Here is a 24,894-nt window from a genome sequence, read left to right on the forward strand (position 1 = left end):
GAATAAAAGCTAACCTTTATCTGCTCTCATCTAGAAGAAAATTATCACGCCTGCCTTTTTTCCGCAAGATTTACTATCATAACCATGAAATCAGAACTTCACTATTATTCCTAGCCAACCGCATATTTCCTCGCATTGATAACGTCTTCAAAGTTCGCACCATTTTCGCCTCGTCAGTTTTGTTTCGAAACACCACCTTGCCGTTAACAATAACGGACTGGAATAGCCTGCCTAACCGTATCGTGACCCCCAGACAGATCATAACACATTCATATCCCAAGTGACCATCCATCTGCAGTTGCACTAATAGCAAAGCCATATCGTGTTTATAGAAATGTTTTATTTGTGTATTTTATTGTATAATCAGCTGTTTTCCCTTAAAGATATTTTGAGTGTTTATATCTTTTTCCTGTTTTTGTTGCTTTCTATAACTCCACCATGTAACCCATTTTTTGTTTGTTCCTTTATATAATGTTTGGTCAGCGAGTTCCCTCCTCCTCTTGTGTAATGCCCCCAAAGGCCTTCAAGGTTTAATAAATGATGATGTTGATGAGATTATCAAACCGTTCGAAATCCGCCATTCGCCGCTAAACATCAGGTCCCCATCGCTTTGTTTCCCCAAGCCGATGTGTCCTTTCTGCGTCCGGAAATGCGAGAAACGTAGGCGCCTTTGAAGTAAGGTCGCCCACCCTTTAATCCCTTCTCAAAGTCTCTTCCCTTACGATCCAACCCCCCGCCCCCCTCTTTGACTTCGGCGTGCGCCGCAGGCTCAAAAACCTGTTTGTCTTCCCTCCACCTCCATCCTCTCTCCGCCCCCTCCTTTTCTTCCTTCCCTATCCTCCTCAACCCTTTCAACACTGCGCGGTGACTGTCGCAAAAACAAACAGCGCAAGGACAAGGACAGAGTAGAAGGCGGTAGACACACACAGCGCTGACTTACAACTGAGCTTTATTGGCACTGACAACATGTATAAATACACAATTTGCCCTGCCCAAAAGCCAAGAAAAGAAACACAAGAGGAGGACTACACGTGTTCCTAGAGTCATCTGCAGGCGCCGTTGCTCTCCGATCTGAGTAGAAAAATACACTCCTTTTCCGTCAAGGCAAGTGACGGGGCACTAACACACTCAGAGCCCGATTGTCCAATGGCGCGGGCTTCTATAATCTCACGTGTCAGTTTATCTTTTTGTTTACTGATGACCGTGCATCACCGTGCCTGCAGATGACTCTAGGAACACGTGTAGTCCTCCTCTTGTGTTTCTTTTCTTGGCTTTTGGGCAGGGCAAATTGTGTATTTATACATGTTGTCAGTGCCAATAAAGCTCAGTTGTAAGTCAGCGCTGTGTGTGTCTACCGCCTTCTACTCTGTCCTTGTCCTTGCGCTGTTTGTTTTCCGCTAATATGAATGACCAACTAGCCCAATCGTCAACACTAGTGACTGTCGCGTTTGGTGACGGATGTCAAAATGAATGTACGCTGCCAGTTGGAAAAATGTGTCGTCCAGGTTTCTTTTTTATATTATTCTTCTTTAACACCGACACTACTGAATATTCTCCGTTTCTCTAATCTCTCGGGAATGGACCTACCTTAAGGCTGGATTCCCCGTTTTTGTTTTTTAACTCCATGATGCGACTTCGGGCACTGCGCAGATATTGCAAGCGGCGAATCGCACGTTTAACGCTAAACAACTGTAAAGTTTCCGGACTCTTCGATCTCAAGAACGTGAGCGTGCTCAATACTCTAACTCTCACAGCTCCGTCGCCTACTCTTCTGTGTACCTAGTCTCTTCCTGGACGCCGAAGCGTCGAGTGAAGCTCACTCAAATGCAATTGCCCCGCTATGCAGGCTTATACGAATCCTCAGGAAATCCAGTGACGTGACATATATCATCGAGCAAATATGTCCACATCATGACGGGTGCAAAAAAAAAAGTCTACACTATACATGTAGTTTGGTTCAAGCTCTACGTGCCTCCTTCGGGTTTTCGCATTCAGCGAAAGACACGGCATTGCTCTTTTAGGAGAGGAGAAGTATTAGAGTAAAAAAGAAGGAAAAAAAGAACAACAAAGAGAGTGACTACAATCTTTTTTTAGAAACTCTTGTAATGCATTTTTTATTCGTGTAATTATACAAAAGAATTCCAGCTAGTCGTATGTTTTTCGAAATGATACTAGAAATAGGCATCCATGTCCCTCTTCATATTCATTTGCGGGGTGCGGGCCAAGTTTCATGTATATGATTCCGGCGAGTTACCGACGGAATATATGGCCTTCGAGTTCCGCGAGTATTAGGGCGCCGCGGCAGCGCTGGAGGATCACCAGGGTAAGACGGGGGACTCGGCGGCGCTGGAGGATTATTAGGGTAAAAAGGAGGACTCGGCGGCGCTGGAGGATTATTAGGGTAAAAAGGAGGACTTGGCGGGGCAGGAGGATTCTGAGGATAAGAGGGGGGACTTGGCGGGCGCGGGTGCGGCCGCGCAGGTGGCATCGGAGTGGTTCCTTTGGTGATGGACGCCCTGGAAGGCCTAGTGAGTTCCGTCCTTGTCTTCGGTTTCTCAGTAGTCTGTTGTTGGTGATAATTCCGATGATCATGGTCCCCACACTGGAATCTTAGACACGTCTGTAAAGAGAAATATCTTTTGCTACATCTCAATCGGGGAAAAGCTGCTGAAGCGTTTATTATGCGAAATCGCTTTTTAACTTCCGAAAAGCAAATTATTTTGGGGGTGGCTTTTATACCTCGAGCGTCAAAACATTTTCTAACGGAAACGTCATCCCACGGGCAGTAGTCTTCAAAAAAAACTGTGTCAGTCGGCAAGAATCGAAACACCGAACTACTCAATATTCCAACGTCCCATCTCCTGCTCTAGCGGAGCGGCTTTGATTATCATGGTTACAGTTGATATCTACTCGTGGTTGTGCAAAAACGTAGTCGCATTAACGGCAGGAAGAGCGAAGTGATACCGTAAGCAATCGAGGTTATGGAATCACGTAATATACATAGGTTGCGTGAATTATAGGATCACAAATATTACATGATCACATAATCACTTTTGGCAACGCCATCCATAAGTTACGTAATTACATATTCACAATAGGTCGTGCGGTTGTTTGCTCAATATAGGTTGCGCGGTTATGTCGTCATTATATGTTGCATGTTCACGTAAGCTATATTTATGTGAAGTGGTGTCACGTAATGTTAGGTGTAGGGGCTGACAAAGTGGTGTCCCGTAGAACGGAAGTACAAAGTACACCCTGCGGGGGTACTCGGATTGTATATTGCATTTGGAGAAGTATGAATAAGGGAATTCTGGCAGAGCTCGCGTCACTTTGAAGTAAATTTACTCTACCCGCAACTCAAAAGGTGCACTCAATTGAGCTCAGCAGACTTGGTTATATTGTAGATAGTATCATTTTGAGCAAGGTGGCCATGGCCGAAATAGTTTCTCCCTAACCTCCCTATACTTTGTTTTGCCTTAAGGGAAGCTGTAGAGGTTATTTGAGAAATCGAGTTAAAGTTCGATTCCAGCGCAGGATTTTCTTGTGAGTCTGAATATCACAAGCACTTTACCAGAAGGTATAATAGATGCGACAAAAACTGAGAAAAGACAACCGCTGGGTTTGACGTCATACCCAGAGGTTTCGGGTGCCTTTCGTGTGTTGCTTATGAGGTAACGCCTGCAACGGTTTTGACTCGTCGGCTTAGGACTGTGGAAAGAGCGTAAATGTTGAGATTTCTGCGTAATACGTCATGATTCTCTCCTCGTCCAGAACGCGACTGGAAGGAGAGCGCTATTTCAAAAGCGGTGTTGTGGCGTGACTACTTGGGCATCAGTCTAAATTATAATTTTGGCTTTCGTAATCCTAGAGGTCAAATAAAGACGATCTAAATGGGCTTTTTCCTTCTCAAATACCGAATCGCTTCAGTTTCTATTTAAGTTTGAAGTAAATATAGCTTCTTGATTAATATCAAGCAAAATGATGCGTAGGCTACGCTCCGTTTTACATCGCCTCCGACGGAGCGAATGAATCAGCCCCAAAAGTGCATCGTCATTACGATCGTCGTCTTTCTGCTTATACATTCACTGCCTGATCCAATCACACACAAAAACGGAGGCACACTCACGCCGCATTTAGTGTGCCCGATTTGTGTTCCTGGGGATTGCAAACGCACAACGAAGACGAGCGCCATTGCTATGCACTTTTACCGCTGCTTAATTAATTTTATTGGTTTGTAGTATTCGCTAAACGAAGGGCAGTTGAGATGATGAGCGAAGAAAAGTGACATGTGCGATGAAAACCACAGCAGGGAAAATGTAAGTGGTAGAAATATAACGCCCAGAAACAAATTAGGAGGTAGTGAAATACCACGCATTCAAACGTTCTCAGCCATGAGTGGCTATGGTTTTGTGACCGCATCGCAATCACCGATTAATATCCGTTGTGTATTATTACAACTGAGTTTATCAATGGGCATTGTGCTGGAATAGGGCCTGTTCAGCTTAAGGTGCCATACACCGTAGGCAAAATAATATTATGGTGAAAAGCAAAACGAGGGTGATTGAACAAAAAAAAGAGTCCGAGTTGAATAACGCTAGAGAGTAGCGTTGGTCAGAGCGACAGTATTCCGGTGATTGCGTAATTCGCTATCCTTCTGTGGAAGTTGCTAGTCCTGCGCCGCCTCCTGGGCATAATTTTGAGGACCTTACATCATTAGGGAGTTTTTGTAGATCGTTTTCGCCGTCCCGCAAGGCCCTCCGCAACCCGCTACGATAGCGGGAACTCCACAGTCAAGGCTATTGGCGCGTAGGCACAGTAGCAACTTCTTCGTTGCGGAACGCTTAGCGGAGGGGGCAACGCGGTGTACGAAAACTCCCTAATAGCGTCGTCGCCACTGCGCATGCTCCGAACGCAAACCAGGTTTCGCGCTTTGCGTGCGCAATTTTAGCGTGCGCTCGGGAGTTTTCGTACACCGCGTTGCCCCCTCCGCTAAGCATTCCGCAACGAAGAGGTTGCTACTGCGCCTGCGCGCCGATAGCCTTGACTGTGGAGTTCCCGCTATCGTAGCGGGTTGCGGAGGGCCTTGCGGGACGGCGAAAACGATCTACGAAAACTCCCCATTTTCACTTCCGCTTTCGATTCCGATCCCGTACATCTTTTGGACTATGTGTACGTCGACCCTCCTCAGCGAACCGTTTCTGTAATTTTATTTATTTATTTACTTCTTTTACAATACAACTACCCCAAACATAGGGATATCGTATGCGGGCATGGTGACGGGAGGCCGAAGGCGTGGGTATATAACTGAGAGGGAAAACCCTTAGTGAAAACAGCAACGACGGACGATTTAATCTTCGACGTTTCGGCCGAAGTCCGGCCTTCGTCAAAAAAGAACCTGACGAAGGCCGGACTCCGGCCGAAACGTCAGAGATTAAATCGTCCGTTGTTGCTGTTTTTATAAAGGGTTTTTTCTTCTCAGATATATATATATATATATATATATATATATATATATACATACATATATATATGTTTCAGAGAACGCAGGCCCAATCGCTCCTTCGAAAACTACTCATCGCAACGAAAAAAGGCTTGTGGCATTTTGGTCCGGGGCCAGGGGACCTTTTAGGAAAATTATTAAAGTCCGGGATAATTAAGCTGTTATTCACTTTTCCGTAATTAAATTTTTTGATATTGCGTTTAAGGGAATGGTTTAAATTAGAAAATTGCTCGGCATCACCAAAAACCACTAAACCAACAATTTGCAGAACGATAGAAGGCACGCGAAGTATTTTAGGGCTTTCTGAAAACCGCACAAAATCTACGGGTTTTTAAATTTCGGTTTGCTATCGGGGCGCATCTCAGCCCCGGCGGCTCCGCGCCCCGTGGAGAGATAGTGCAACCAGCCTCTGCTGCGTCGCGCGATGACAGCGCAGCAGAGGTTGGTTGCACTATCTCTCCAAGGGCGCGGTGCCGCCGAAGCTGAGATGCGCTCCAATAGCAAACTGAAACATAAAAACCCGTCAATTTTGTGCGGTTTTCAGAAAGCTCTAAAATACTTCGCGTGCCTTCTATCGTTCTGCAAATTGTTGGTTTAGTGGTTTTCGGTGATGCTGAGCAAAGCTATGCACTGCCGAAGACTCCTTCTCGGCCCATATGTAGCGCTAGAGGACCGAACCAGATGCCGAAATTTCTACACTAACCGTCATCTTATGCAAAATTTACGAGTGATTTAAGAAAAGAAAAATAATCAGAAAATCGGGCCTGTTTTTGCCGATTTTGGCAGCTGGCACCATAAAGCTCCATACATTTGAGAGACCTGTCGGCGGCCATTTTCCTACAAAAAAATTTATAAAATCGTTTAAAACTTTGTATACTATAACGGTTAGTGCTGAAACTTCGGCATCGGGTTCGAACCTCTGGCGTTACATTTGGTAGAGAATGAGCGTTCGGAAATGCTTAGGGCTTGTTTGCGGTGAAAAAAACCTGTCATTTTTTTTTTTGGGGGGGGGGGGGGGGGGGGAGGGGAGGGGGAACAGCCTGTACTGGTCGACAAATCCGTGTTGCATTTAATTTCGGAACACTAAAAAACGGCACAGCCCACACACTGAACCTATAGACCTTTGCAAAAAGAGCTATCTGGCCGCCGCCATTTTGCGAACCTAGCGACCCCTTGCAGCCAGAAATTTCTGCCACCCGCCTGAGCTGTGGAAACCCGGTCAGCGTGACTCCCCACCTGCATCGTGCATTCGGAGGTTGCCGGCTTTTCTTGGAAGTCTTTACTTTATTTGCATCTTTGCACGTAAGAACCAGGGAATACCAGGGTTCGTTGCTTGACCGGCCTTCGCAGGAAGCGAACAAAGAAAGCGAACTTCAAGAAGCATGCGACGCGGAGAGTTGAACGTTCTTGGAGGATTATTTTTCGTTGAGATAATCTCCAAAGAGCCTTCCCGGCTATGCTCCGGGTTTCGCGAAACATAGCTGATAGGATCGGGTCCGGGGTGTGGGGACGGAATAGACACGTTCGCTCATTTGCTTTGAAACTGCACAAAAAAGCAGTTCTCTTCAAAACGTGCCCCAACATACGCCGGATTTCGTCCGATCGCCGTGAAGTGACTATCGTCGACACTCTGTATTGGATATGCCTTGTTATTTGAGACCTTTCTCACATCCTGTGTACGTACAACATATGTTGTTCGATTGATGAGATTCGTTGAATTTCATGTTGTGGGAGGGGAAGATGTATGCAGTGCGGATATCCCGTGTGGTCAAATATTTTCGATGGTTAAGACCTTTGTAGATTGACGTGGCTGAGTGTATGGTGCCGTAAAAAGATCAAAATAATATGAAACAAACATTCCAGTTGCATTTGTTTTGTCGCCCACGGACTCACCAAAACAGCTTTTATTTATTTGTTTTTGTTCCCAAAAATAGACCAATGCATCTAAAAAAAAAGCTTGAGAAATTCTATTCGCCATAGAACACGAAATAAAAAATAGAACGCGGAAATTTAGCCTTCACCAACGTCCGGAAGTGCGCCTACGCACGCTGCCACAGCCCACTGACTAGAAAACCCACAGCAAAGCGCAGTCGGGCAACACTGGCGTAGCCTCTCAAAACCAGGGACGCGCGCTGTAAATCGCTTCGTTCGAGACTGCCCCTGGAGAGGTCTATAAGGTAGAAGGCAGTTGTTTCAGGCTCCCATTTTGTACTGGCGCGTTTGCACTGGAGATTATTGTTTGATTTTTTTTACGTTTCTTTTGTGGCCAGCTCGAATCAAGTTTGTGAAAAGAGGCTGAAAAGCGGGTCAAAATATATTTAAAATAGGTGAATAAACATACCCAGTGAATTCCAATATAAAATCTTAATTGCGGTACTTTACACGTGAATTTCAGAGGTATATAAAATAATTCATTTACACAAAGAGTTAGCGTAAGATATTTTGAATGTTAAAAAAAAGAAAGGATACAATCTGGTTAAGATTGAAGAAGCGTACGAAGACATGTAACTGACCTTTGAGTCTCCGCAGTGCATTCCATCAATCATGCTATCTTCATAGCAGACCTCAAAGTATCCAAAGCCCCGAATGCAACACTGGATCTTGCATCGAGCCTCTAACGTTGCGTCCTGTTTAAAAATAAAGCAGGGATAATTTGTGCGAATTGTTAACAGTCGAGCGTATTGGTAAGGGTCCATTTACACACGAAAGAATATACACAAAGGAAGTATGGAGCACAGAACACGACTTCTCTCAAGGAAAACTAAAATAGAATGAATAAGAAACGACCCCCAAAGGCGGGGACAAATCTTGTAAGGAGAAGGAAGGTTGTTCAATGACTTGGATATATCTTATATTTCATTTCCATGTCTTTACCCTTCTAGCATTTCTCTTTCCTTCAACGATTGTCCTTCTCCCTCCAGGATTTGTTAATGCCCTTAGGAGTAGTTCTTATTAATTCTTGTTCGTTGCTAGTTGAAATATGTGTTCTGTGCTACGTCCTATGTGTTTATTCTTTCAAATGTAAATGATGGGGCCGAAGATTGATCATAAAACACGTTTCCAGATGTCTAATGATGTTCATTTTACGAGACAAACTGTTGCATTTAGGTGGATAGTTTTCGATAGCATTATATCTTTAAAATTTATGTTGTGATTTTGAAGGTAATTAATTTTGTTTAAAAAATGTATGCCATATATTTCAAGGTCTGTTTTGAAATAAAGCAGGACGACATTCAAGCTGAAAGCATATATTAAACGAAAAATTATTTTGCACTCCATTTACGTTGTTATAATTAGTGCATGGACTTTGTAACTGGGATGGTAATTTTGCTTGAATATCTGAATTACTTCTATTGTCATAAATTCGATGACTTTTTTACCACATAAATAACTCAGAGTATACACGTAGGGTGGTTGCTTTGTAACATTGATGCAATACTCACAGGGTGGTATCTGACATTCTCATAGTTGGAATATAACCTCTTGCAGAGTGTTGTCGCATTTATTGTGCTCCCGGGGAGCTTTTGTGGTATTTGTGGGTATTTTTCTTTTGATTCGATTAAAAAGCACTCTGCCTTTAATGTTCTGGAAGCAAAAAAAAAAATCAGAAGTTAGTTACAAGAGTACCCCCCCCCCCTTTTATCGCGTTACTTAAAGTAACACGATAATTCAAATAGTGTTTTAGGTCAACTAAAGAGAAACGTTTGTATTCATGTGTCATTGTAACATTTTTAATGTGTTTGAAGGCGTAACTACAAGCAGGAGACTTAATCAATCATGACTATTTGTTTCTGCAGTCACATATTTAGAAGATGGCAAAGAAAAAAATACATTTTACAGTACGTAATTCTTTTTCTAATAGTATTCAATAAAACAACAAACTAAGCTATCGTTTTTATGCATTTTGCGTTGTTACTATTGGCAAAGTCATAGGAACGTTATTTTATAATCATGATAGCTTGTAAAAGCACTTATTAAAAAAAAAACGCTCCAGAGTAGCTGGCTGCTGGCTTGGAGGTGAAGGCAAAATCTTGCGGAAATACAGCAGGGCAGACATTCAGTACAGGCAGATTCAAGAGCACAAACAATGTAATCGACGAGTCCGTTTGACGTATTGTCAAGTGGTGGTGATGTTTCTTGCCATGGAACGCTTACGTACCTGTCGCAAATCTAACACCGTGAATATTGAGCGCTTGATATTTTGTGTGCTTGTGTATTGGAAACACACAAGTTGATCAAGATGGAGGCACATCTGCTGTCCGTTTTTGATTCTATGTTGTTCGCTGTAGTCGTGCAAATAGAAGCGGTACCTCAAAATACGTAGGATGTATTCTGCTCCCGCGCTTAGCGACCGGCTGGCTCTCGTGGCGCTCGAGGGGCTTAGCGCTCGAATTCTGTGGCCCGTGTGCCGCAATCGGCGTCTTTGTGCACTGCACGACTCATTTCCGAACATTATATTACACTTCAAAACTAAAAAAATCAAACTTAGGCGATACTTATGTCTTCGACATCTCGCATACACAGTTCGGTAATTAGGTCGAATCTTTGAGGGGTTTTATTTAAAATCTTGAAATTATTCTTTCCAGGCTGAACTGGAGAAATATTGAAGTGTGATTAACATTAAATATCCCGCGTTGACGGTTTTTATGATCTAAAAAAAAAAATATTCTCCAGCGAAAAGTGCAAAAGTTTAACGCAACATTTATCCCCAAGACATATTTTGAGTTCGAAGCGAATTCGAATACCAACACGCGCTGGTTAGAAAGCAATTTTGCTTCGAGGTCAACAGTAGAATATGACCGCATTTTTGTAAGCTATCAGTGCCTAGAAGGAGTACAAAGGATAAGGAAGCCTGTCCTCGGAGCGCTACGGTTGGCTGCCAAAAGTTGCTGGAGAGAAGAGAGTTTGTGTGTGTGTGTGTGGGTGAGGCTAATTTGAACTTGGCATTCTGACTTCTTTAGTGCCATCTGAAGTGAGTTTGGGGGCGAAAACATGATTAGTTTTGTCGAATCTGCGTTTTGAGTCACTGGCAAACGACGCAGTTTGTTGGGCTATGCTGTGCGCATGGCATTTAAAAGCAGTAAAGTCGGCATTCAAAAAGATTAACAGAAGTTATCGACTGCCGGGACTGTGAAGTCGCCATAATGAACGCTGCGAGTTCGTAAGAACACCGGAGCGAGTTGGATCGGGCTGTTCCCACCTTCCAATTTCTCGGAAATGCCCCGGGGTACTGTTATTGTTTGCAAAGAACTTTGGGCACCTACCAGGCAATCTCGCGTTCTCTCTGCACCACTGCAAACACGGTGTCCTTCGTTCCCATGACAATCGCTCATTTGCGATAACACCTTCGGTGCTGAATGTACGCGAACATTCCGATAGTGATCACAATCACCACCATATATGAGTTGCTTACTATGTAGCCTATATCAGACGTATGCCTAATCAATGTTTGTATGACGTCGTTATGCCAGCTGTTTTCAATTAATTTGTTCCAAAAAAGTTGTTCTTTCTGTGTTATTAGAGATTTTTCAAAGTATTTTTTTAGATGAGTAACATTATTTGAATCCCTTTGAGTTTACACTCAAGACTAGTTCGCACATACTTCTATGCGCTAAAGGAAACCTGAGTGCAGCGTTGATCAAAATTCACTGCTGGGCTAGTTGGCTATACAGTGCCAAAAATCAAAAGCGAAGATCTTGGCAGAGACCCATGTCTAGATTTTTTTTACTCCACCTGAACAACCTTCGATTGAATGACCATTTTCTAAATGCGAACTCAGAGGCATTGATACGCTAGCTGAAATAAAGTGCCTCGACTGTAAAATTTAGACTTTCCCTTGACGCCAAGGACTTTTTCTACTCGGTTTCTCGCGCAGAAATGTTTTAAGCAGTCAGCGACTACATAGATGCCAATGGAAGTGTTTCTTTCCAAAATCAATGTGGTATGCCATCAGAATCTTTCATGGAACTTCTAAGGTTCTACCTAACATCTGTCTCTGTGACTTTCAACAGCAATACTTACACACAAAATAAAGGGATTTGCATAGGCTCCTGTGTAGCAGCTGTTTGATGCAATAACTTATATCCCAATGTGAAAGAGGCATAGCCCAGAACCTTCTCACAAACCTGGTAACACGTTCATTTAGATGCACTTATGCTACATTCAACATCATAAGTAACATTTTTATAACACAAGGTCAAGCACTTTAGTTCACGCATGAGTTACCAATTAATTGCAAGCGTCAATCTTTAGATCTCCAGCTGTGCTTTGAAGACTCACACACGTGTTGGACCTACTCACCACGGTCTAAAAAAAGAATCCTTCCTTTTGATTCTGTCCCCTCAAAGATAATCAAAACAGGAATAGTGGAAAGTTGCTTTAAAGCGGCTTTGCAGAAGTATTCGGAACACACCGCCATGTGTAGTTTTGAAGCACAAGTGGAAAGACTGCAGGATTCCGCATAAACTTCTTTATTGTTGATGTAGCAGTATGCCCGACAACTCCCAACAAAAAAGGAAAACGAAATTGTGAAAAAAAAACATGGCCGGCTGTGATACCCTACATATGCATCATATCTCAAAACTTCAAAGGAATAGCCTGAAAGTACGAAGCACTGGTGGTATAATAAGCACCGAACAAACTAAAAAAAATTTGTCCTTAGACTAATTCGCAAAATCAAAAATAATAAACAATGCGCCGTCAATCATACGGATAAGTACGTCATCTGCAACACCAACGTAGTGTACGAAATTCCGTTCACATGTGGGAAAGTACGTTGGAAAATCTGGACGCTGTGTGATTGTGAGACTTCTATACCTTTCTTTTATATCATCACCATCGGGGCTTCTCGCCATACACGTCCGGGACTGCCACTGCACACCCCTATCCGAACAGACGAAAACCCTCAAGTGTTACCATAAAAAGAGATCTCGACGACTCTATGAGGCTAAAACCATCTTATCTCAAGGGGAAGCTTGCATAAGCACACCATCAATAGCGTCGTATGAGAAAGAGATGGGTTACCACAACCTTTGTTTTTATCCCTGGTCGCTTTAATGATTTAAAAATTAATTTTGACCTGAGTTGCTTTGTTTATACATTTAAATTTAGTTTTTATCGCGTTCTCCTTCTATTTTCTTTTTGGTAGTGTAAGGTGGTGGAGTAACATTTAATTTTAATTTCTTTAACGTATCCATAGTCTGTAACTCTAATTGTTCTACTCTATCTGCCTTCACATTTCCAGTTTCTTCTTTTATATCTTCCTCAGGGAAGCATCAAACACTCAGTTGCATTAAGCGCTCTGTCTTTTCCCCTCTTCTTTTCCTTGGTGTTTGCGCTTTTGATTTTTGACAATGCAGTGCTGATTCAGAGCTAATTGGGACAAAACTTAAAACTAGCCGATTTGAGTGCAACTTAAGACTAGGATGCCATGTTTTTGGAGTTTATTTTTCTTTGATAACTTCTTCTCGGAGACTCGTGGAATATCTTTGCAGTCTTTTCTTTATATAAACAAAAATAACAATACTCTCCGGGTTTAAGCATGTGCTAGATTCCAAAGGAAAAGTTTTTTAAAATTACTATTCATTCGGCTGGAGTTTGCTTTGGCGCCATTGCCATTGGCAATACTAATTTGTCCGACGACAAAAGTTGCAAGTGTTGCTTCGATAAACGTTCAAACATTAACATTAATAAACTCCTGGATGTATAGTCGCTAGGAAGCTCGTATTCATTCCATATCACACTCATCAACACCCCGTGGCTGCGCTGGGTAATATAAAGGTCTCAAATGCCCGACCCCTCTTCCCATTTTTATAAAATCTCTAAGGTTCACGTCTTCCACTGTTACAAGAACACAATCCCTTATTCCTCTAAGAAGCACAAGCAGTGCAGCCCAAGCTGGAAACCGGAACAGTGGCTTTTGTCGTAACCAGAAAGACCCGTCGTCCAGATGAACCTTGAAGAGATAGCGTTAAGATTCCTTTTGTTAACGGTCCGAGATTTGAAAGAAAGGGTGACAATTTCTCAAGACCATTGACCCGGTGTGTTGTCCAAACGTAGTCGTAAACTACCGCCTTTTTATGCATATGGTACACCGTAATTCGGAGTTTACCCGATAAGTACGAATTGACGAAAATTTTACCGGCGAACGTTTTTCACAATTTTTTTTTTATTTATTCGAAAACAGAACCCTATTTATAACTAATGCAACGCTGTATGAGCGCTGTGTCACTAATATACAAATATTGCGCCAAGTCGATGCGACATGAGCAAGATCAGCTCAAATTTTAGAACATTCTAAGAGGGCTAAGGTAGTGCCCTAACGTTTGTGCAAACAGGCCTTTACCACCTTCAATTGTGAATATATCTACCCTGGAATTACGAGGCTTGGGTGATTGTGCCTTCAATTTGATGAGTTATGTTTGACATGCCGCAGCTATATTAAACTCCACCGAGCCTGTAAAACCATTTCGTAGAAAAATTACTATACGGGGAATGCTGGATTTTTAGTGGTAGTTGTATTTATTTAGGTTACACACATACATTCCGACTTAGTTCTTCAATGTTTTGAGCTGTGGCTGCTTGTCAATTAAATATACCAAGGGTTTCAAGGAACACTTTCAGAAATCACTACAAATAGGGCATTTTAAATCAAAAGGAAAAACTCTTTCTGTGAACAAACTGCCAGTCACGGTAGATCTGAGATATTGCTAAAATAGAAATTAACTAAATAAATTGCTTAAATACGTAAACCTTTATTTGTAACTTAAACAAGGCTTCGATTCGGCACAGCCCCGACACCATTGAGGAGATTCTAGCAGCTGATTGAAAACAAAAGAGCTTCACAAACAGCCACTTTGAAAAATAATCTTTTACCCATCTATACCCATTTTCCGTGCTGTACAAAGCCTAAATTCTTGCTCAACTGGCAAGCGGTGATTCGTGTTATCGTAAGCGCCTCGCTGGTTGGGCTAACTGAAGTCTCTAACTGCGTAAAACCTACCGGCTGACAGAAAAGTTTGAAACCTACCATCCACTAGGCCATTTCCGAAGACAGTTCCGCTGCTACATTTTTTATGACTAAACTCATATAAAATCACGTGATGCCAACACTTCTAAGGAACTATGGCGCACATCCGTTGCGAGCCTCGGTCACCATGTTGAGCAACCGCTGGCGCAAAGATGCGCTCCGACAGAAAGCGGAAATCCAGAAGGTGCCCAACCTGAACGATTTTTGGAACGCTGTAAAAGGCTGCGCGTTAAAACTTCCTAAAGTAAGTTGATTTGGTGTTTTTGATGTTTAATATGTTTCTACTTGTAAACATATGTTTAGTTTCACTAATTAAAAAAGTACTTTAGTACATTTTAATTATTTTGCTCTTCAGAATATATTTGTAATCCGAAGCTATCTGCCACAGCTGACTGATAGTTAGTTCTTGGAGAGTTATGTTTCTGTCAACAACCCTACTTTTATAATTTTTTTTAAAGTAGTTTCCGAAACACTCTGCACAAATACTTCTGCAGAAGTCGTTTGGTACACATCAATCTTAGAAGCTGTAAAAGCGTGCTTACTTGACAAATAATCGAAACGCATCGATCGAGCAGTGAGAAAAGTGCCCGCCATTTCTGCCGCCATCCGTCGGTGCCATCAAGTACCCATCAGACGCCTTACACTGAATCCACGTATTTGTGGGGTCGGGCCATTGCGGACTCTCACCATCATGAGGCATTCCTAACCTGCATGACAGGGGCAAATATTTGAATTAGTCATACCTTCTTTGAAAAAGCACCGCATTCGTTGTAACTAAATAACACATTTACATTACGACCAGAAGTCTCTTATCTCATCGCATCTATTGCTCAACAGATTCTAGACACTGTTCAAGTACCCAACAATTAAAAAAAAAAAACGCCAGAGTGATTCTCATTCATAAAGGTGGTCCCAGAAACAAATTTTCGAACTATTGCGAACACATCCTTAACTAGTGTTCCTAGGAAATTTATTGAGCAAATTCCATTTTTGTCTATAATGAGCTACTTATATGTAATCATAACTTCATTTTTGTGAACCAGCACGGTTTCCGAACATCATACTCTAGCGAAGCGCAGCCTTCTGAGTATACTAATGATATTCGTGAAATCTTACATTCGCAGAAAAGGACTCATACAATATTTATTGATTAAAAAAGGAGCCCCGAATGATGTACCCCATCACCGTCCCATCCTATGAATAAGATTGTTAAACATTGAGCCATACAGAAAGCAAATTTCAGCCGTTCAATGAACATTGCGATTCATCATATCAACAAGAGAAACCAGAGTGCCCCAGGGATCTGTGCTCGGTCCGCGCTTTTTACTATTTATTTAAATTACCTGCCCACCTCTATTCAGTCAACTATGATGTTTTATGCCGAGTACTGTATATCCTATAGAGGGGTTAAATCCTTGCATGACTTTGTTATATTAGACGGTGATCTGAGACTCGTCAAAGAAGGATGACGAAATTGACAGAAAAATATAACGTTTAAAAAATAAATATGGCTTTTACAAACAGGCGTTTTCCCACTCAATTAAACCACACTATTTTTAATGCTGCCACCGAAAACGTCACGACGTACAAGTATCTTGGGGTTCACTTTATTTATTTTTTTTTTAAGGGAACCACACATTAACTACGCCGAAGTTAAAGAAAACACAACACTGAGATTTTAGAACGCCAACTTTATCTGGTAACTCGAGAAACCAAATCGGTCGCATATTTCGTCCTTATTCGACTCAGGCGAGAATATAACGCACTTGAATCGAATTCGCATCAGTCATAGCGTAGCTTGTAGATAGGTTACAAGCCATTCAAAACAAAGCCACTCGTGTCTTTCTCCACAATGTTTTTCGTACAAGTACATTCTCACTAAAAAGAAATGAATATCCCTCTTCCTGAACATCACATCAAGGGGGCTCGCCGCCTCTACTTCACCCCTTTTATCGCTTACCGGCCGAAGGATAGATTACGGGGATTTTGGACACGGAACTTTGGCGACGGTGTGGTGAGCGCGCGAGGGGCAAGGGCGGGACCAATTGGCACGGAGCACGAGCGCCTGGTGGGGGACAATTCAGCCATTGCGGTGTAAGCCGCCGAACACCGGGTTTGAAGACTGAACACTCCTCCATCACGACTCGGTTTCTTTCTCCGGACAAGTGGTGAGCGAGAATACCACAAACGGTGTCCAACGAGGGGCTTAGCGCTTCTCTGGGGCGGAGTCGAGCAGCGTCACGGTAAGATATGGCGACACATGCTCGATGGCCGGGGAATACGCAAGCTTATCAAGAACCAGGCGACAGCAGAAACCTTCCAAGGCGCAAACTTCTGCAACCTGCTCATGCATTTCATTTGATTTTCGTTAAGAGGCGTCAAAACGTGTGACAGGGTGGAGACCACGTCCACCATGTGGATTCAGACTCAATGGGAGAACCAGACTGTCATTCTGCTGCCAACCCGCTCAAGAGCCGATGAGATGAAAGACGTCGAAGAGAGACAGGGCCAACAACCAGGAGGACACTGAGGATAACGTGCTGCATGAACCTATTAGCTCTAACATTCGGGTAATCCGTGGTCCAGCCTTTCTCCTGCTGTCATGTTTGCAGCGCACCGGCCAAGGGCTACGTCACACTTGATGGACTAGATTGAAAACCTGGTCGTTAGTGTTCAATTAATTTTAACGCGAATGTGCCTGCTAATCTGCCCGTTTTTTTATCTTTTCACCAGAGCTAGTCGATGGTGCAAGCTGAAATACCTTAAAAGATAACGGCGCTATTGATGATGCTTTGTGGGGACGCAGACAAATATTTTGTTATTCTAACTCTTTCATAATTTTAGGATGAGGCCCCAGTTACTGGCTACACGCGGTTAAAAATGTCTCTGAAGTTTTTTGGCCGCAAAGGAAAGTTGGTGGTGCTTCCGTGTATAAATAATTCCATGTTGCATTTTCTGCGCGCAAGCTGCATCCCACGTTTGGTACGGAGGAATTGTATTGCAGTGCCGTTAAAAACGTGTAGAACATTGTGATATTCCGAAGAATAGTCGTTGCGAATTATAATTTTGGCATTTTGTTTTGGTCAGTGCTACTCGGAAAATAAAAACATAGACCCTCGCTTAAAGGCCGACGTACAAAATATTTTTCAGCAAGATACAAAACGCCTCCTCGCCACCCTTCCCGTGTCCCCATTTTACACTGCTATGCTTACAGCGGGAGCACTCCTTTTGTCTGTGAATCTTGGAGCTGGAATAGCCGGGATGAGTTTCAGGCTTATCCCGCTGTCAAGATAGCAGTGTGTGAGGGGGAAACTGCGATGGGTGGCGAGGAGTATTTTCCTGCCTTCTGGAAAAACGTTTTGTAGATCGTACCTTAACTATGGCTCTCCCCAAAGTGTGTTGAAGAGGCGCAGTCACAGTTTAATTCAAAATCCTTTTGAAGATGCTCCACCGTCGGTTGCTAAAGTATCTTCGTTGTATGCAATTATTTAAACAAATAATTTTTGCCAATCTTTCCTGCATCTATTTCAAAACAGCGCATGGTCGGCTCTGTATATAACCTTAGGTGGGCTTAATTAGACGACGGATTTTGCTGTCTACATACACTCTGCTTCGTGTACGTGAATAAACAACTTTGCCTCCTTTCCGTACTCTGTATTCTGCAAGAATCGCTTCGCTCAAAAGAGAAGTCGCGCAGGTCTGGTGTGACGGCTGATCGTGAGCTGACGTGTGTGTACTGCATATCTTCAAATGAAACCTTTCAAATCGTATTTCTGATTGATCTCTTTAGTTCAATTTGCTGCCATTCTTTCAATATTTGAAGTTAATTTACTTGTATTAGACTGCCTTTCGTATTTTCCCAGCAGCAAATAAATGTTCTTACCAAATTTCAATGTCACCATTCTTCATTAATGCATATCTGAAACGTGAAGCAAGTTACACTATAGCTGTTGGATATCGTTTTAAATGACGAACTGTTTAAGTACGTCGCAAAGACATCTACGTCGTCATTTCCCGGTGAATATTTTATATGATGGTGTCCATCAATTCAGTATAACTCCCGCATGATTGCGCCCAAGGCCAACATGTTCTTTGCAGTCGGTAAGAATAAGTGATACCAAGAATACTTGGGTACAGGGTTTAACAGCAAGCTATACCCTAGTGAAAAGGCCATTTGCATGAAAAATTCCTTGGGCCGCCTCGGTGCCTCCGAGGCGAGAGCGCCGGCCTACGGATCCTCAGGTGGCGGGTTCGAATCCCGATCGAGGTGCCCGCAATATGACGGGGGCTTATTGTGGAGAAGGCGCCGTGTAGCCGAGCTTTTGGTTGCACCTCAAAAGATCCCCAGGTGGTCGAAATTAATCCTCAGTCCTCCGCTGGGGCGTGCCAGATGCCCGTCGTAGGTTTGGCACGTAAAACCCCCAAATTCGACTTGAGAAATTTCTTGTGTCCACTAAACACATGAGTCATACAAGATATATAAGAACACATACGATTCATATAAAAACGATATAAGAACATATAAGAACCACATAAGAAATTTGTGAGAAACTTCTCACAAGTATTTGTAAGGTTCTTATATATTGTAAACGATTTATTTTTTGCGGGCTCAATATTTCGCGATTTAGGTCAAAGTTGGAGTTTTCGAATGATTCGCGGGTTCTAATTTTCGCGACGCGGTGGGGTCTCAATACAGATTCCAATGTGTTTATATTTGACCGGATTTGTTCGCGGGACCTATTTTTCGCAAATTGTAGGTGATTCGCGAAATTCGCGAAAATTAGGTCCCCGCGAAGATTAAGTCCTTTACAGAATCTTGCTTAGTTCTTATTGGACAAAGGCAGTTTTCATACAAATGAGATTTTTCAATAGGATAATAGATATTTTGCTTGTTTCAACAGGTTAGTCGTTGCTCTGAGTTTGCGTTCAATTTCAAGAGTGCAATCGGAATTGTCGCCAAAACAGCCGTAATTGGCAGAAGCAAATATGACTCAGGAAAGGATAAAATACGAGGTGCCACGATGATATGAAAGGAAAGATTCTACGAAGGATGTGACCGGATATTTTTACTCGCTCGATGTTTTCCCACGTAAAACGCTGTGACGTCTTCGTGGAATGTTTAAGCTCCTATAACTTACAGACAAGTTCATAGGACGAAAAAAGTAAACCTCGAAAGAATGGGTCGCTTCAGCTTCGTTTCGGATTTGATCGAGCTGGGCGGTCATACGAGAGTCAGATGACAGAAAAACATAGACCTTTGCGGTGGTGACTACTACGAGAGGTATGCTTGTAGGAGGTTGTCAGATATGGTAACCAAAGTCGACTTATTCCCGAAAAACACGGAGGACTTCCTTATCGAGGGGTGTAGCGCGAAAGCTAGCGTCAAGTCACGGGAACGTGGGCGAGGTGCTCCTGGCTTAGAAAAAAAAAACAAAAAAACTCGTGATCTTAACAGCCGTATTAAGCACACAGCTCGAAAAGTAGATCGGATTAATGTCCTCTTATTATCGCGTGATTAAACCTTCCTTTGAGCTGACGCAAAAATACGCGAGTGTTATTATACTTTGCTCCATGAGAACCTTAAAGCGCAGAAAAATATGCGAATGAGAATATAATAAAATATAAAGTGTCACGATGTTATTAAAGTTATGAATGTACAAAAGCTTCGATCGAACATTGTAGCTGCCTGACATTTTGACAATTGGAACTTCCTAACATCGTCACTCAATGTTACTCATCTAACGTAGCCAAGCATTCTGAACCTATAAAATCAAATGAAACTATTTCAGAGGAGACGATGCAGCAGCAAAACATTGGACGTTTTCGCTTTGTTGCGGTTATTTGGACGACCGCGGAGGTCCGATACGAGAATCTGTTTGGATAGAAAAAGTAGAAGTTTGCGATGGATGTCTCATACGAGGATCCAGTTAGTCCAATCAAATCTATCTAGCCACCAGACACATACTGTAACCAAAGTCACTTTTTTTCCGATCCCAGTGATGTAAATCGAGGGGCGCGACGTGACAGGTGACGGCTGAGACATTTTATGTCACGTTGCCTGTCGTCAGGCGACCTTTACACCAAGTGACTTTCCCTGCTCAATGTCATAGGGAATGTGAAAATAAATGTATCTCACTCCCCAAAACTACTTTTGATGGTCTAAATACTTTTTAACGATCGCTCCTCGATTTCACTATTTCATGCAATCTTGTGCTTCGGAGATAAATGTCGCTGCCTATTTTTAAATCAGGTTTGATGCAACTTCTAGTAAACAAATTTGTGTAAACATATAATAACGTAATTTGTATTTTCTATACACAAAATAAAATAATTCACCTATTTCTTACGGGCGCAAAATATTTATTGTTAATGCAATGCTAAAATTCACGAATCCAACAAAAATTATTTAATGTTGCCAAATTACCCCGCATGAATCTTGCTCTCCTTCCCTCCCAACCCACAATGTTCCACAATTTTTTTTAATCATTTACAATATAATTTTATTTCTAGACAACACAATGCACATACGTATAAATATATATAAAGGGTGCCTTTTTATTCTTTCAGATTTGTATAAAAAAAGCCGTGGAAGCTACACTTATGCGGTATGTGCAGGTGAGTTAAGGGGTGTCCAAACAGGACACTACAAAACGCACGACTCCGACAAATCGTGAAAATTGAAGCGGGCGCGAAGCGGGCGCGTCCGCTTCAATTTTCACGATTTGTCGGAGTCGTGCGTCTTGTAGTGCCCTGTTTGGACACCCCTTTATACGGCCAGGCGGACATAGCATAGGAAGATAGTCGCAGCTATCATTTGGCTAATTAAGTAAAATATGTTCATTACCTTTTTAATTAGTGTAGCTAGACACATGGTTTCAATTAGAATCTTGCTCAGAGTCATCGAAAATCACTAAATCAACTGTTTTTAGAGGGATTTTACGGCGTTCTACGAGGGAGGCCAGGAGGTAGCTTCGCGCCGCGACCACCAGGGAGCAGGACCGCGGGCGCAAAGATGCGCTCCGATAAGAAACCGAAATCTAGAAACGCGTCCAAATGGAACGTTTTAATGCACAGCTCTTAGGCGCCCGTTTCCGGCTTGAGCGGCGTCGCCGTCGCCGTCGGCGTCGCCGTCGGCGTAGCCAAGGTCACCCCAAGGTCACGTGACCCCCCAAGGTCACGTGACCCCTCCCAAGGTCACGTGACCCCACCAAGGTCACGTGACCCCCCAGGTCACGTGATCACTCCCGAGGTCACGTGACCATCCCAGATCACGTGACCCCTCAAAGTCACGTGACCCCTCCCAAGGTCACGTGACCCCCTCCCCCCGAAATCATGCGACACACCCCGAGGTCAGGTGACCCCCCCGGGAGCATATTAAAGAATGAGGGGAGGAGGAGGAGGAGGGGTCTACCCTCCCCTCAGTACCCTTCCCTCCTCCTCCACAAGAGCTGCGCTCCAATTCGGCGTTACAGGGAGTTGTAAACGGCTTTCACTTTTTTTACAGAACGTCATAAGATGCTGCCCGGCGTTATATCCTTCTAAGAAGAGTTTATTTAGCGGTTTTCAATGATGCTCAAGAAATATGTAATTGAAACTATATGTCTATTTGCACTAATTAAAAGGTTAATTAACAAATTTTACTTAATTAGCCGAGTGATAGTTGCGACTATCTTCCCATACCGTGTTTCCCTGGCCGTGTAACTCATCTGAACAAACCGCATAAGTGCATCTTTCACGGCTTTTTTTAAAACAATTCTGAAATAATAATAAAAATACTTAAAAATATATATATATATATATCGAAATTAGAGGGCCTCTCGAATCGGATAGAAGTACATGATTTTTTTCCAAGTGGCTAATCTTTTCACTACTTGTCACTGAAAAGAAAGCTAAAACGCTTTTCATGCAAACTAAGTTTTTAAAAGACGTCTAGAATTTTTTTCATCTCGTGAATCAATTATTGTTCATGAATTAGCCTGAGAAAAATGTAAACTGATTTTGTATTGAAAAAAGTGAAAGGAATGCAGCATGGCCTGCGGTCATATTTTATTTGGTACCTACCCCATCGACAAAAAAAATTGGACAAATTCTATTTTTAGTTAGCTGTATTCACACTTTCCTAGACTTTCTAAATTCGAGACATCTTCAGCTTCTTTTATGAAATTATTGATAGGTGTAATTCGTGAAGAACTTACGCATGTCCAAGTTCGTGCGAGAGAACCGAAACTCCCGAGTAGGTGGTGGCGATGTCTTCGACCACACCAACCTTAGCGGTGACTGCACAAACAGCACCAACGTACGCTATTCCTAAAAATAAAAATTGCCCTTTAGTGCTCTATCCGTCTGCAGTTACTCTGTGTTGCTGTTTATCGTTTTTTTTTACTGCGAACACAAACCGCTCGTTCACCATAATAATGCGATTTAAAAGTGCCCTGAGAAGGTTTCCGGAATCGCCAAAATATGTCGATAATTTAATCTGCTGGCTCTCAGCATCGTAGAAATACCTAAATCAAGACAACAGGCGCCCTATTTCCACATTTAAAAAAAAATGAAAGACGTTTATAATTTTTTGTTATGCCGAATTAGAGCCAAATTACCCCTCCTCATTAGCGGGAAATTTTCGGTAAATTTCCCGCCAAATTTGGCGAAAATTTTCCCGCTAAATTTGGCAGAGAGATGTTCACGGAAAATTTAGGGAAAAATGTAGGAAAAATTTACCCGCTAAGTTGAGTGGGAAATTTATCGAACATTTTGCCGCTAAATTTAGCGGGGAAACTGAATCCGTGTCGAGGTTACGTGACATCAATTTCCAGCTAAATTTAGCGAAAAAATTGATGTCAACCAATTTCATTCCCGGCGATCGGGGAAAAATGTGCCAAAACCAGGACCCCTGTCAGTCAATAGCAAGCGAAGGGTCCTCTCGCCTCCGACCGGTGGAACCGCGGAGTGATGTTTTGAGTGCGGGCGGCTCCTTGCCCATACTGCCAGGACTACGATTCAACCCTGCGAGCCCGCGCTCGAGCGCTCGAGAGCTGACGACCGGACAAATCATACCCGCGAAAAAAAGAAAGAAAGACACAACGTAGTTTGTTGATTTCGGGACGATTATTGCAGTATTATGCTCAATCTCTGAGAAAAATTAACATTTTTCACTACTCTTCATTCCTTCTATCATCTACAAAGGCGTAAACATTTTGTAATAAGAGCGTTTGCAATCCCAACGAAATGTCGCGTATTCATTGGTCACATGCCGTCCTAGCTGCCGGCACAATGCTCCTCCCATCGCCGGAGATAAGTTCTATCTTGGATTGTTTTTTTAATAGGAAAATCGGCCGCGCATCGGTATAGTATATAAATATTTAGGGTACCTAGAGCCCGCAGAGTGAGTTCCCCCACTATTTAGGCGATCTGAGAAAGCGAGGCAGGGCACCTTTAGATGATAAAGCGCTACATGTAACCAAACACAAGAAATAGACTAATTAATAATAAAAAAAAAGTGAAAGCCGTTTACAACTCTCTGTAACGCCGAATTAGAGCGCAGCTCTTGAGGAGATGGAGAGAAGGGCACTAAGGGGGGGGGGGGGTCACGTGACCCCTCTCCTCCCCGAGGTCACCCAAAGTACCCGAGGTCCTCCCTAAGCCCTCGTGGTGGGGGGGGGGGGGATGCAGGGTCTCGCGGTTACGCCGATGCCGCTCAAGCGCAAAACGGGCGCCTAACCGCTCATTCACACTGGAAGCGGATCCGCGTTCGCAACAACTGCACGCGCACTTGATGTCATCGTGTGCGCGTGCAATCGTACTGGATCTTTATACAACCGCTTTGCGAACGCGGATCCGCTTTCAGTGTGAATGAGCGGTAAGAGCTGCGCTTTAAAATCTACAATAAACCAGGACAGAGTAAAAACGTCAGCAAGGAGCAGGCGAGCTTTTTGTATATATTAGAAGGGAAGCAACAAATATAAATCACAGTTTTACGCTTATAAACAAGCCGTTAGCATGTCAGCGGGAACGTCGCGTCAAAGAGTTGCGGAAGAAAAGAAATTTGATATGTTCGTATAAAATACAAATCGAGATGCCATTAAGACGCAAAGGAGCATTAAACATGCTATTAACTACATTATAAAATATACATATAAGGAGTTTTTCTTTTTAGAGCGCAGCTCTTAGGCGCCCGTTCCGGCTTGAGCGGCGTCGCCGTCGCCGTCGCCGTCGGCGTAACCGCGAGTAACCCTCGTGAAGGTTACGAGGGTTACTCTCATGAAGGTTACCTTCACGAGGATCGCGAGGGTTACGAGGGTTAGTTACCCTCAAAAGGGTTACCCTCACGAGGGTCACGAGGGTTACCCTGACGAGGGTCACGAGAGTT

General features: G+C 43.0%; 1 pseudogene; it reads right to left on the reverse strand.

Moving 5' to 3' along the window:
* Window positions 1-2,250: 2,250 nt before the first annotated feature.
* Window positions 2,251-24,894, reverse strand: part of LOC120836250 — a 73,375-nt pseudogene continuing 50,731 nt past the window's right edge.

Source organism: Ixodes scapularis, unplaced genomic scaffold (assembly GCF_016920785.2).
Source record: "Ixodes scapularis isolate PalLabHiFi unplaced genomic scaffold, ASM1692078v2 ptg000460l_1___fragment_1__unscaffolded, whole genome shotgun sequence".
Taxonomy (NCBI): domain Eukaryota; kingdom Metazoa; phylum Arthropoda; class Arachnida; order Ixodida; family Ixodidae; genus Ixodes; species Ixodes scapularis.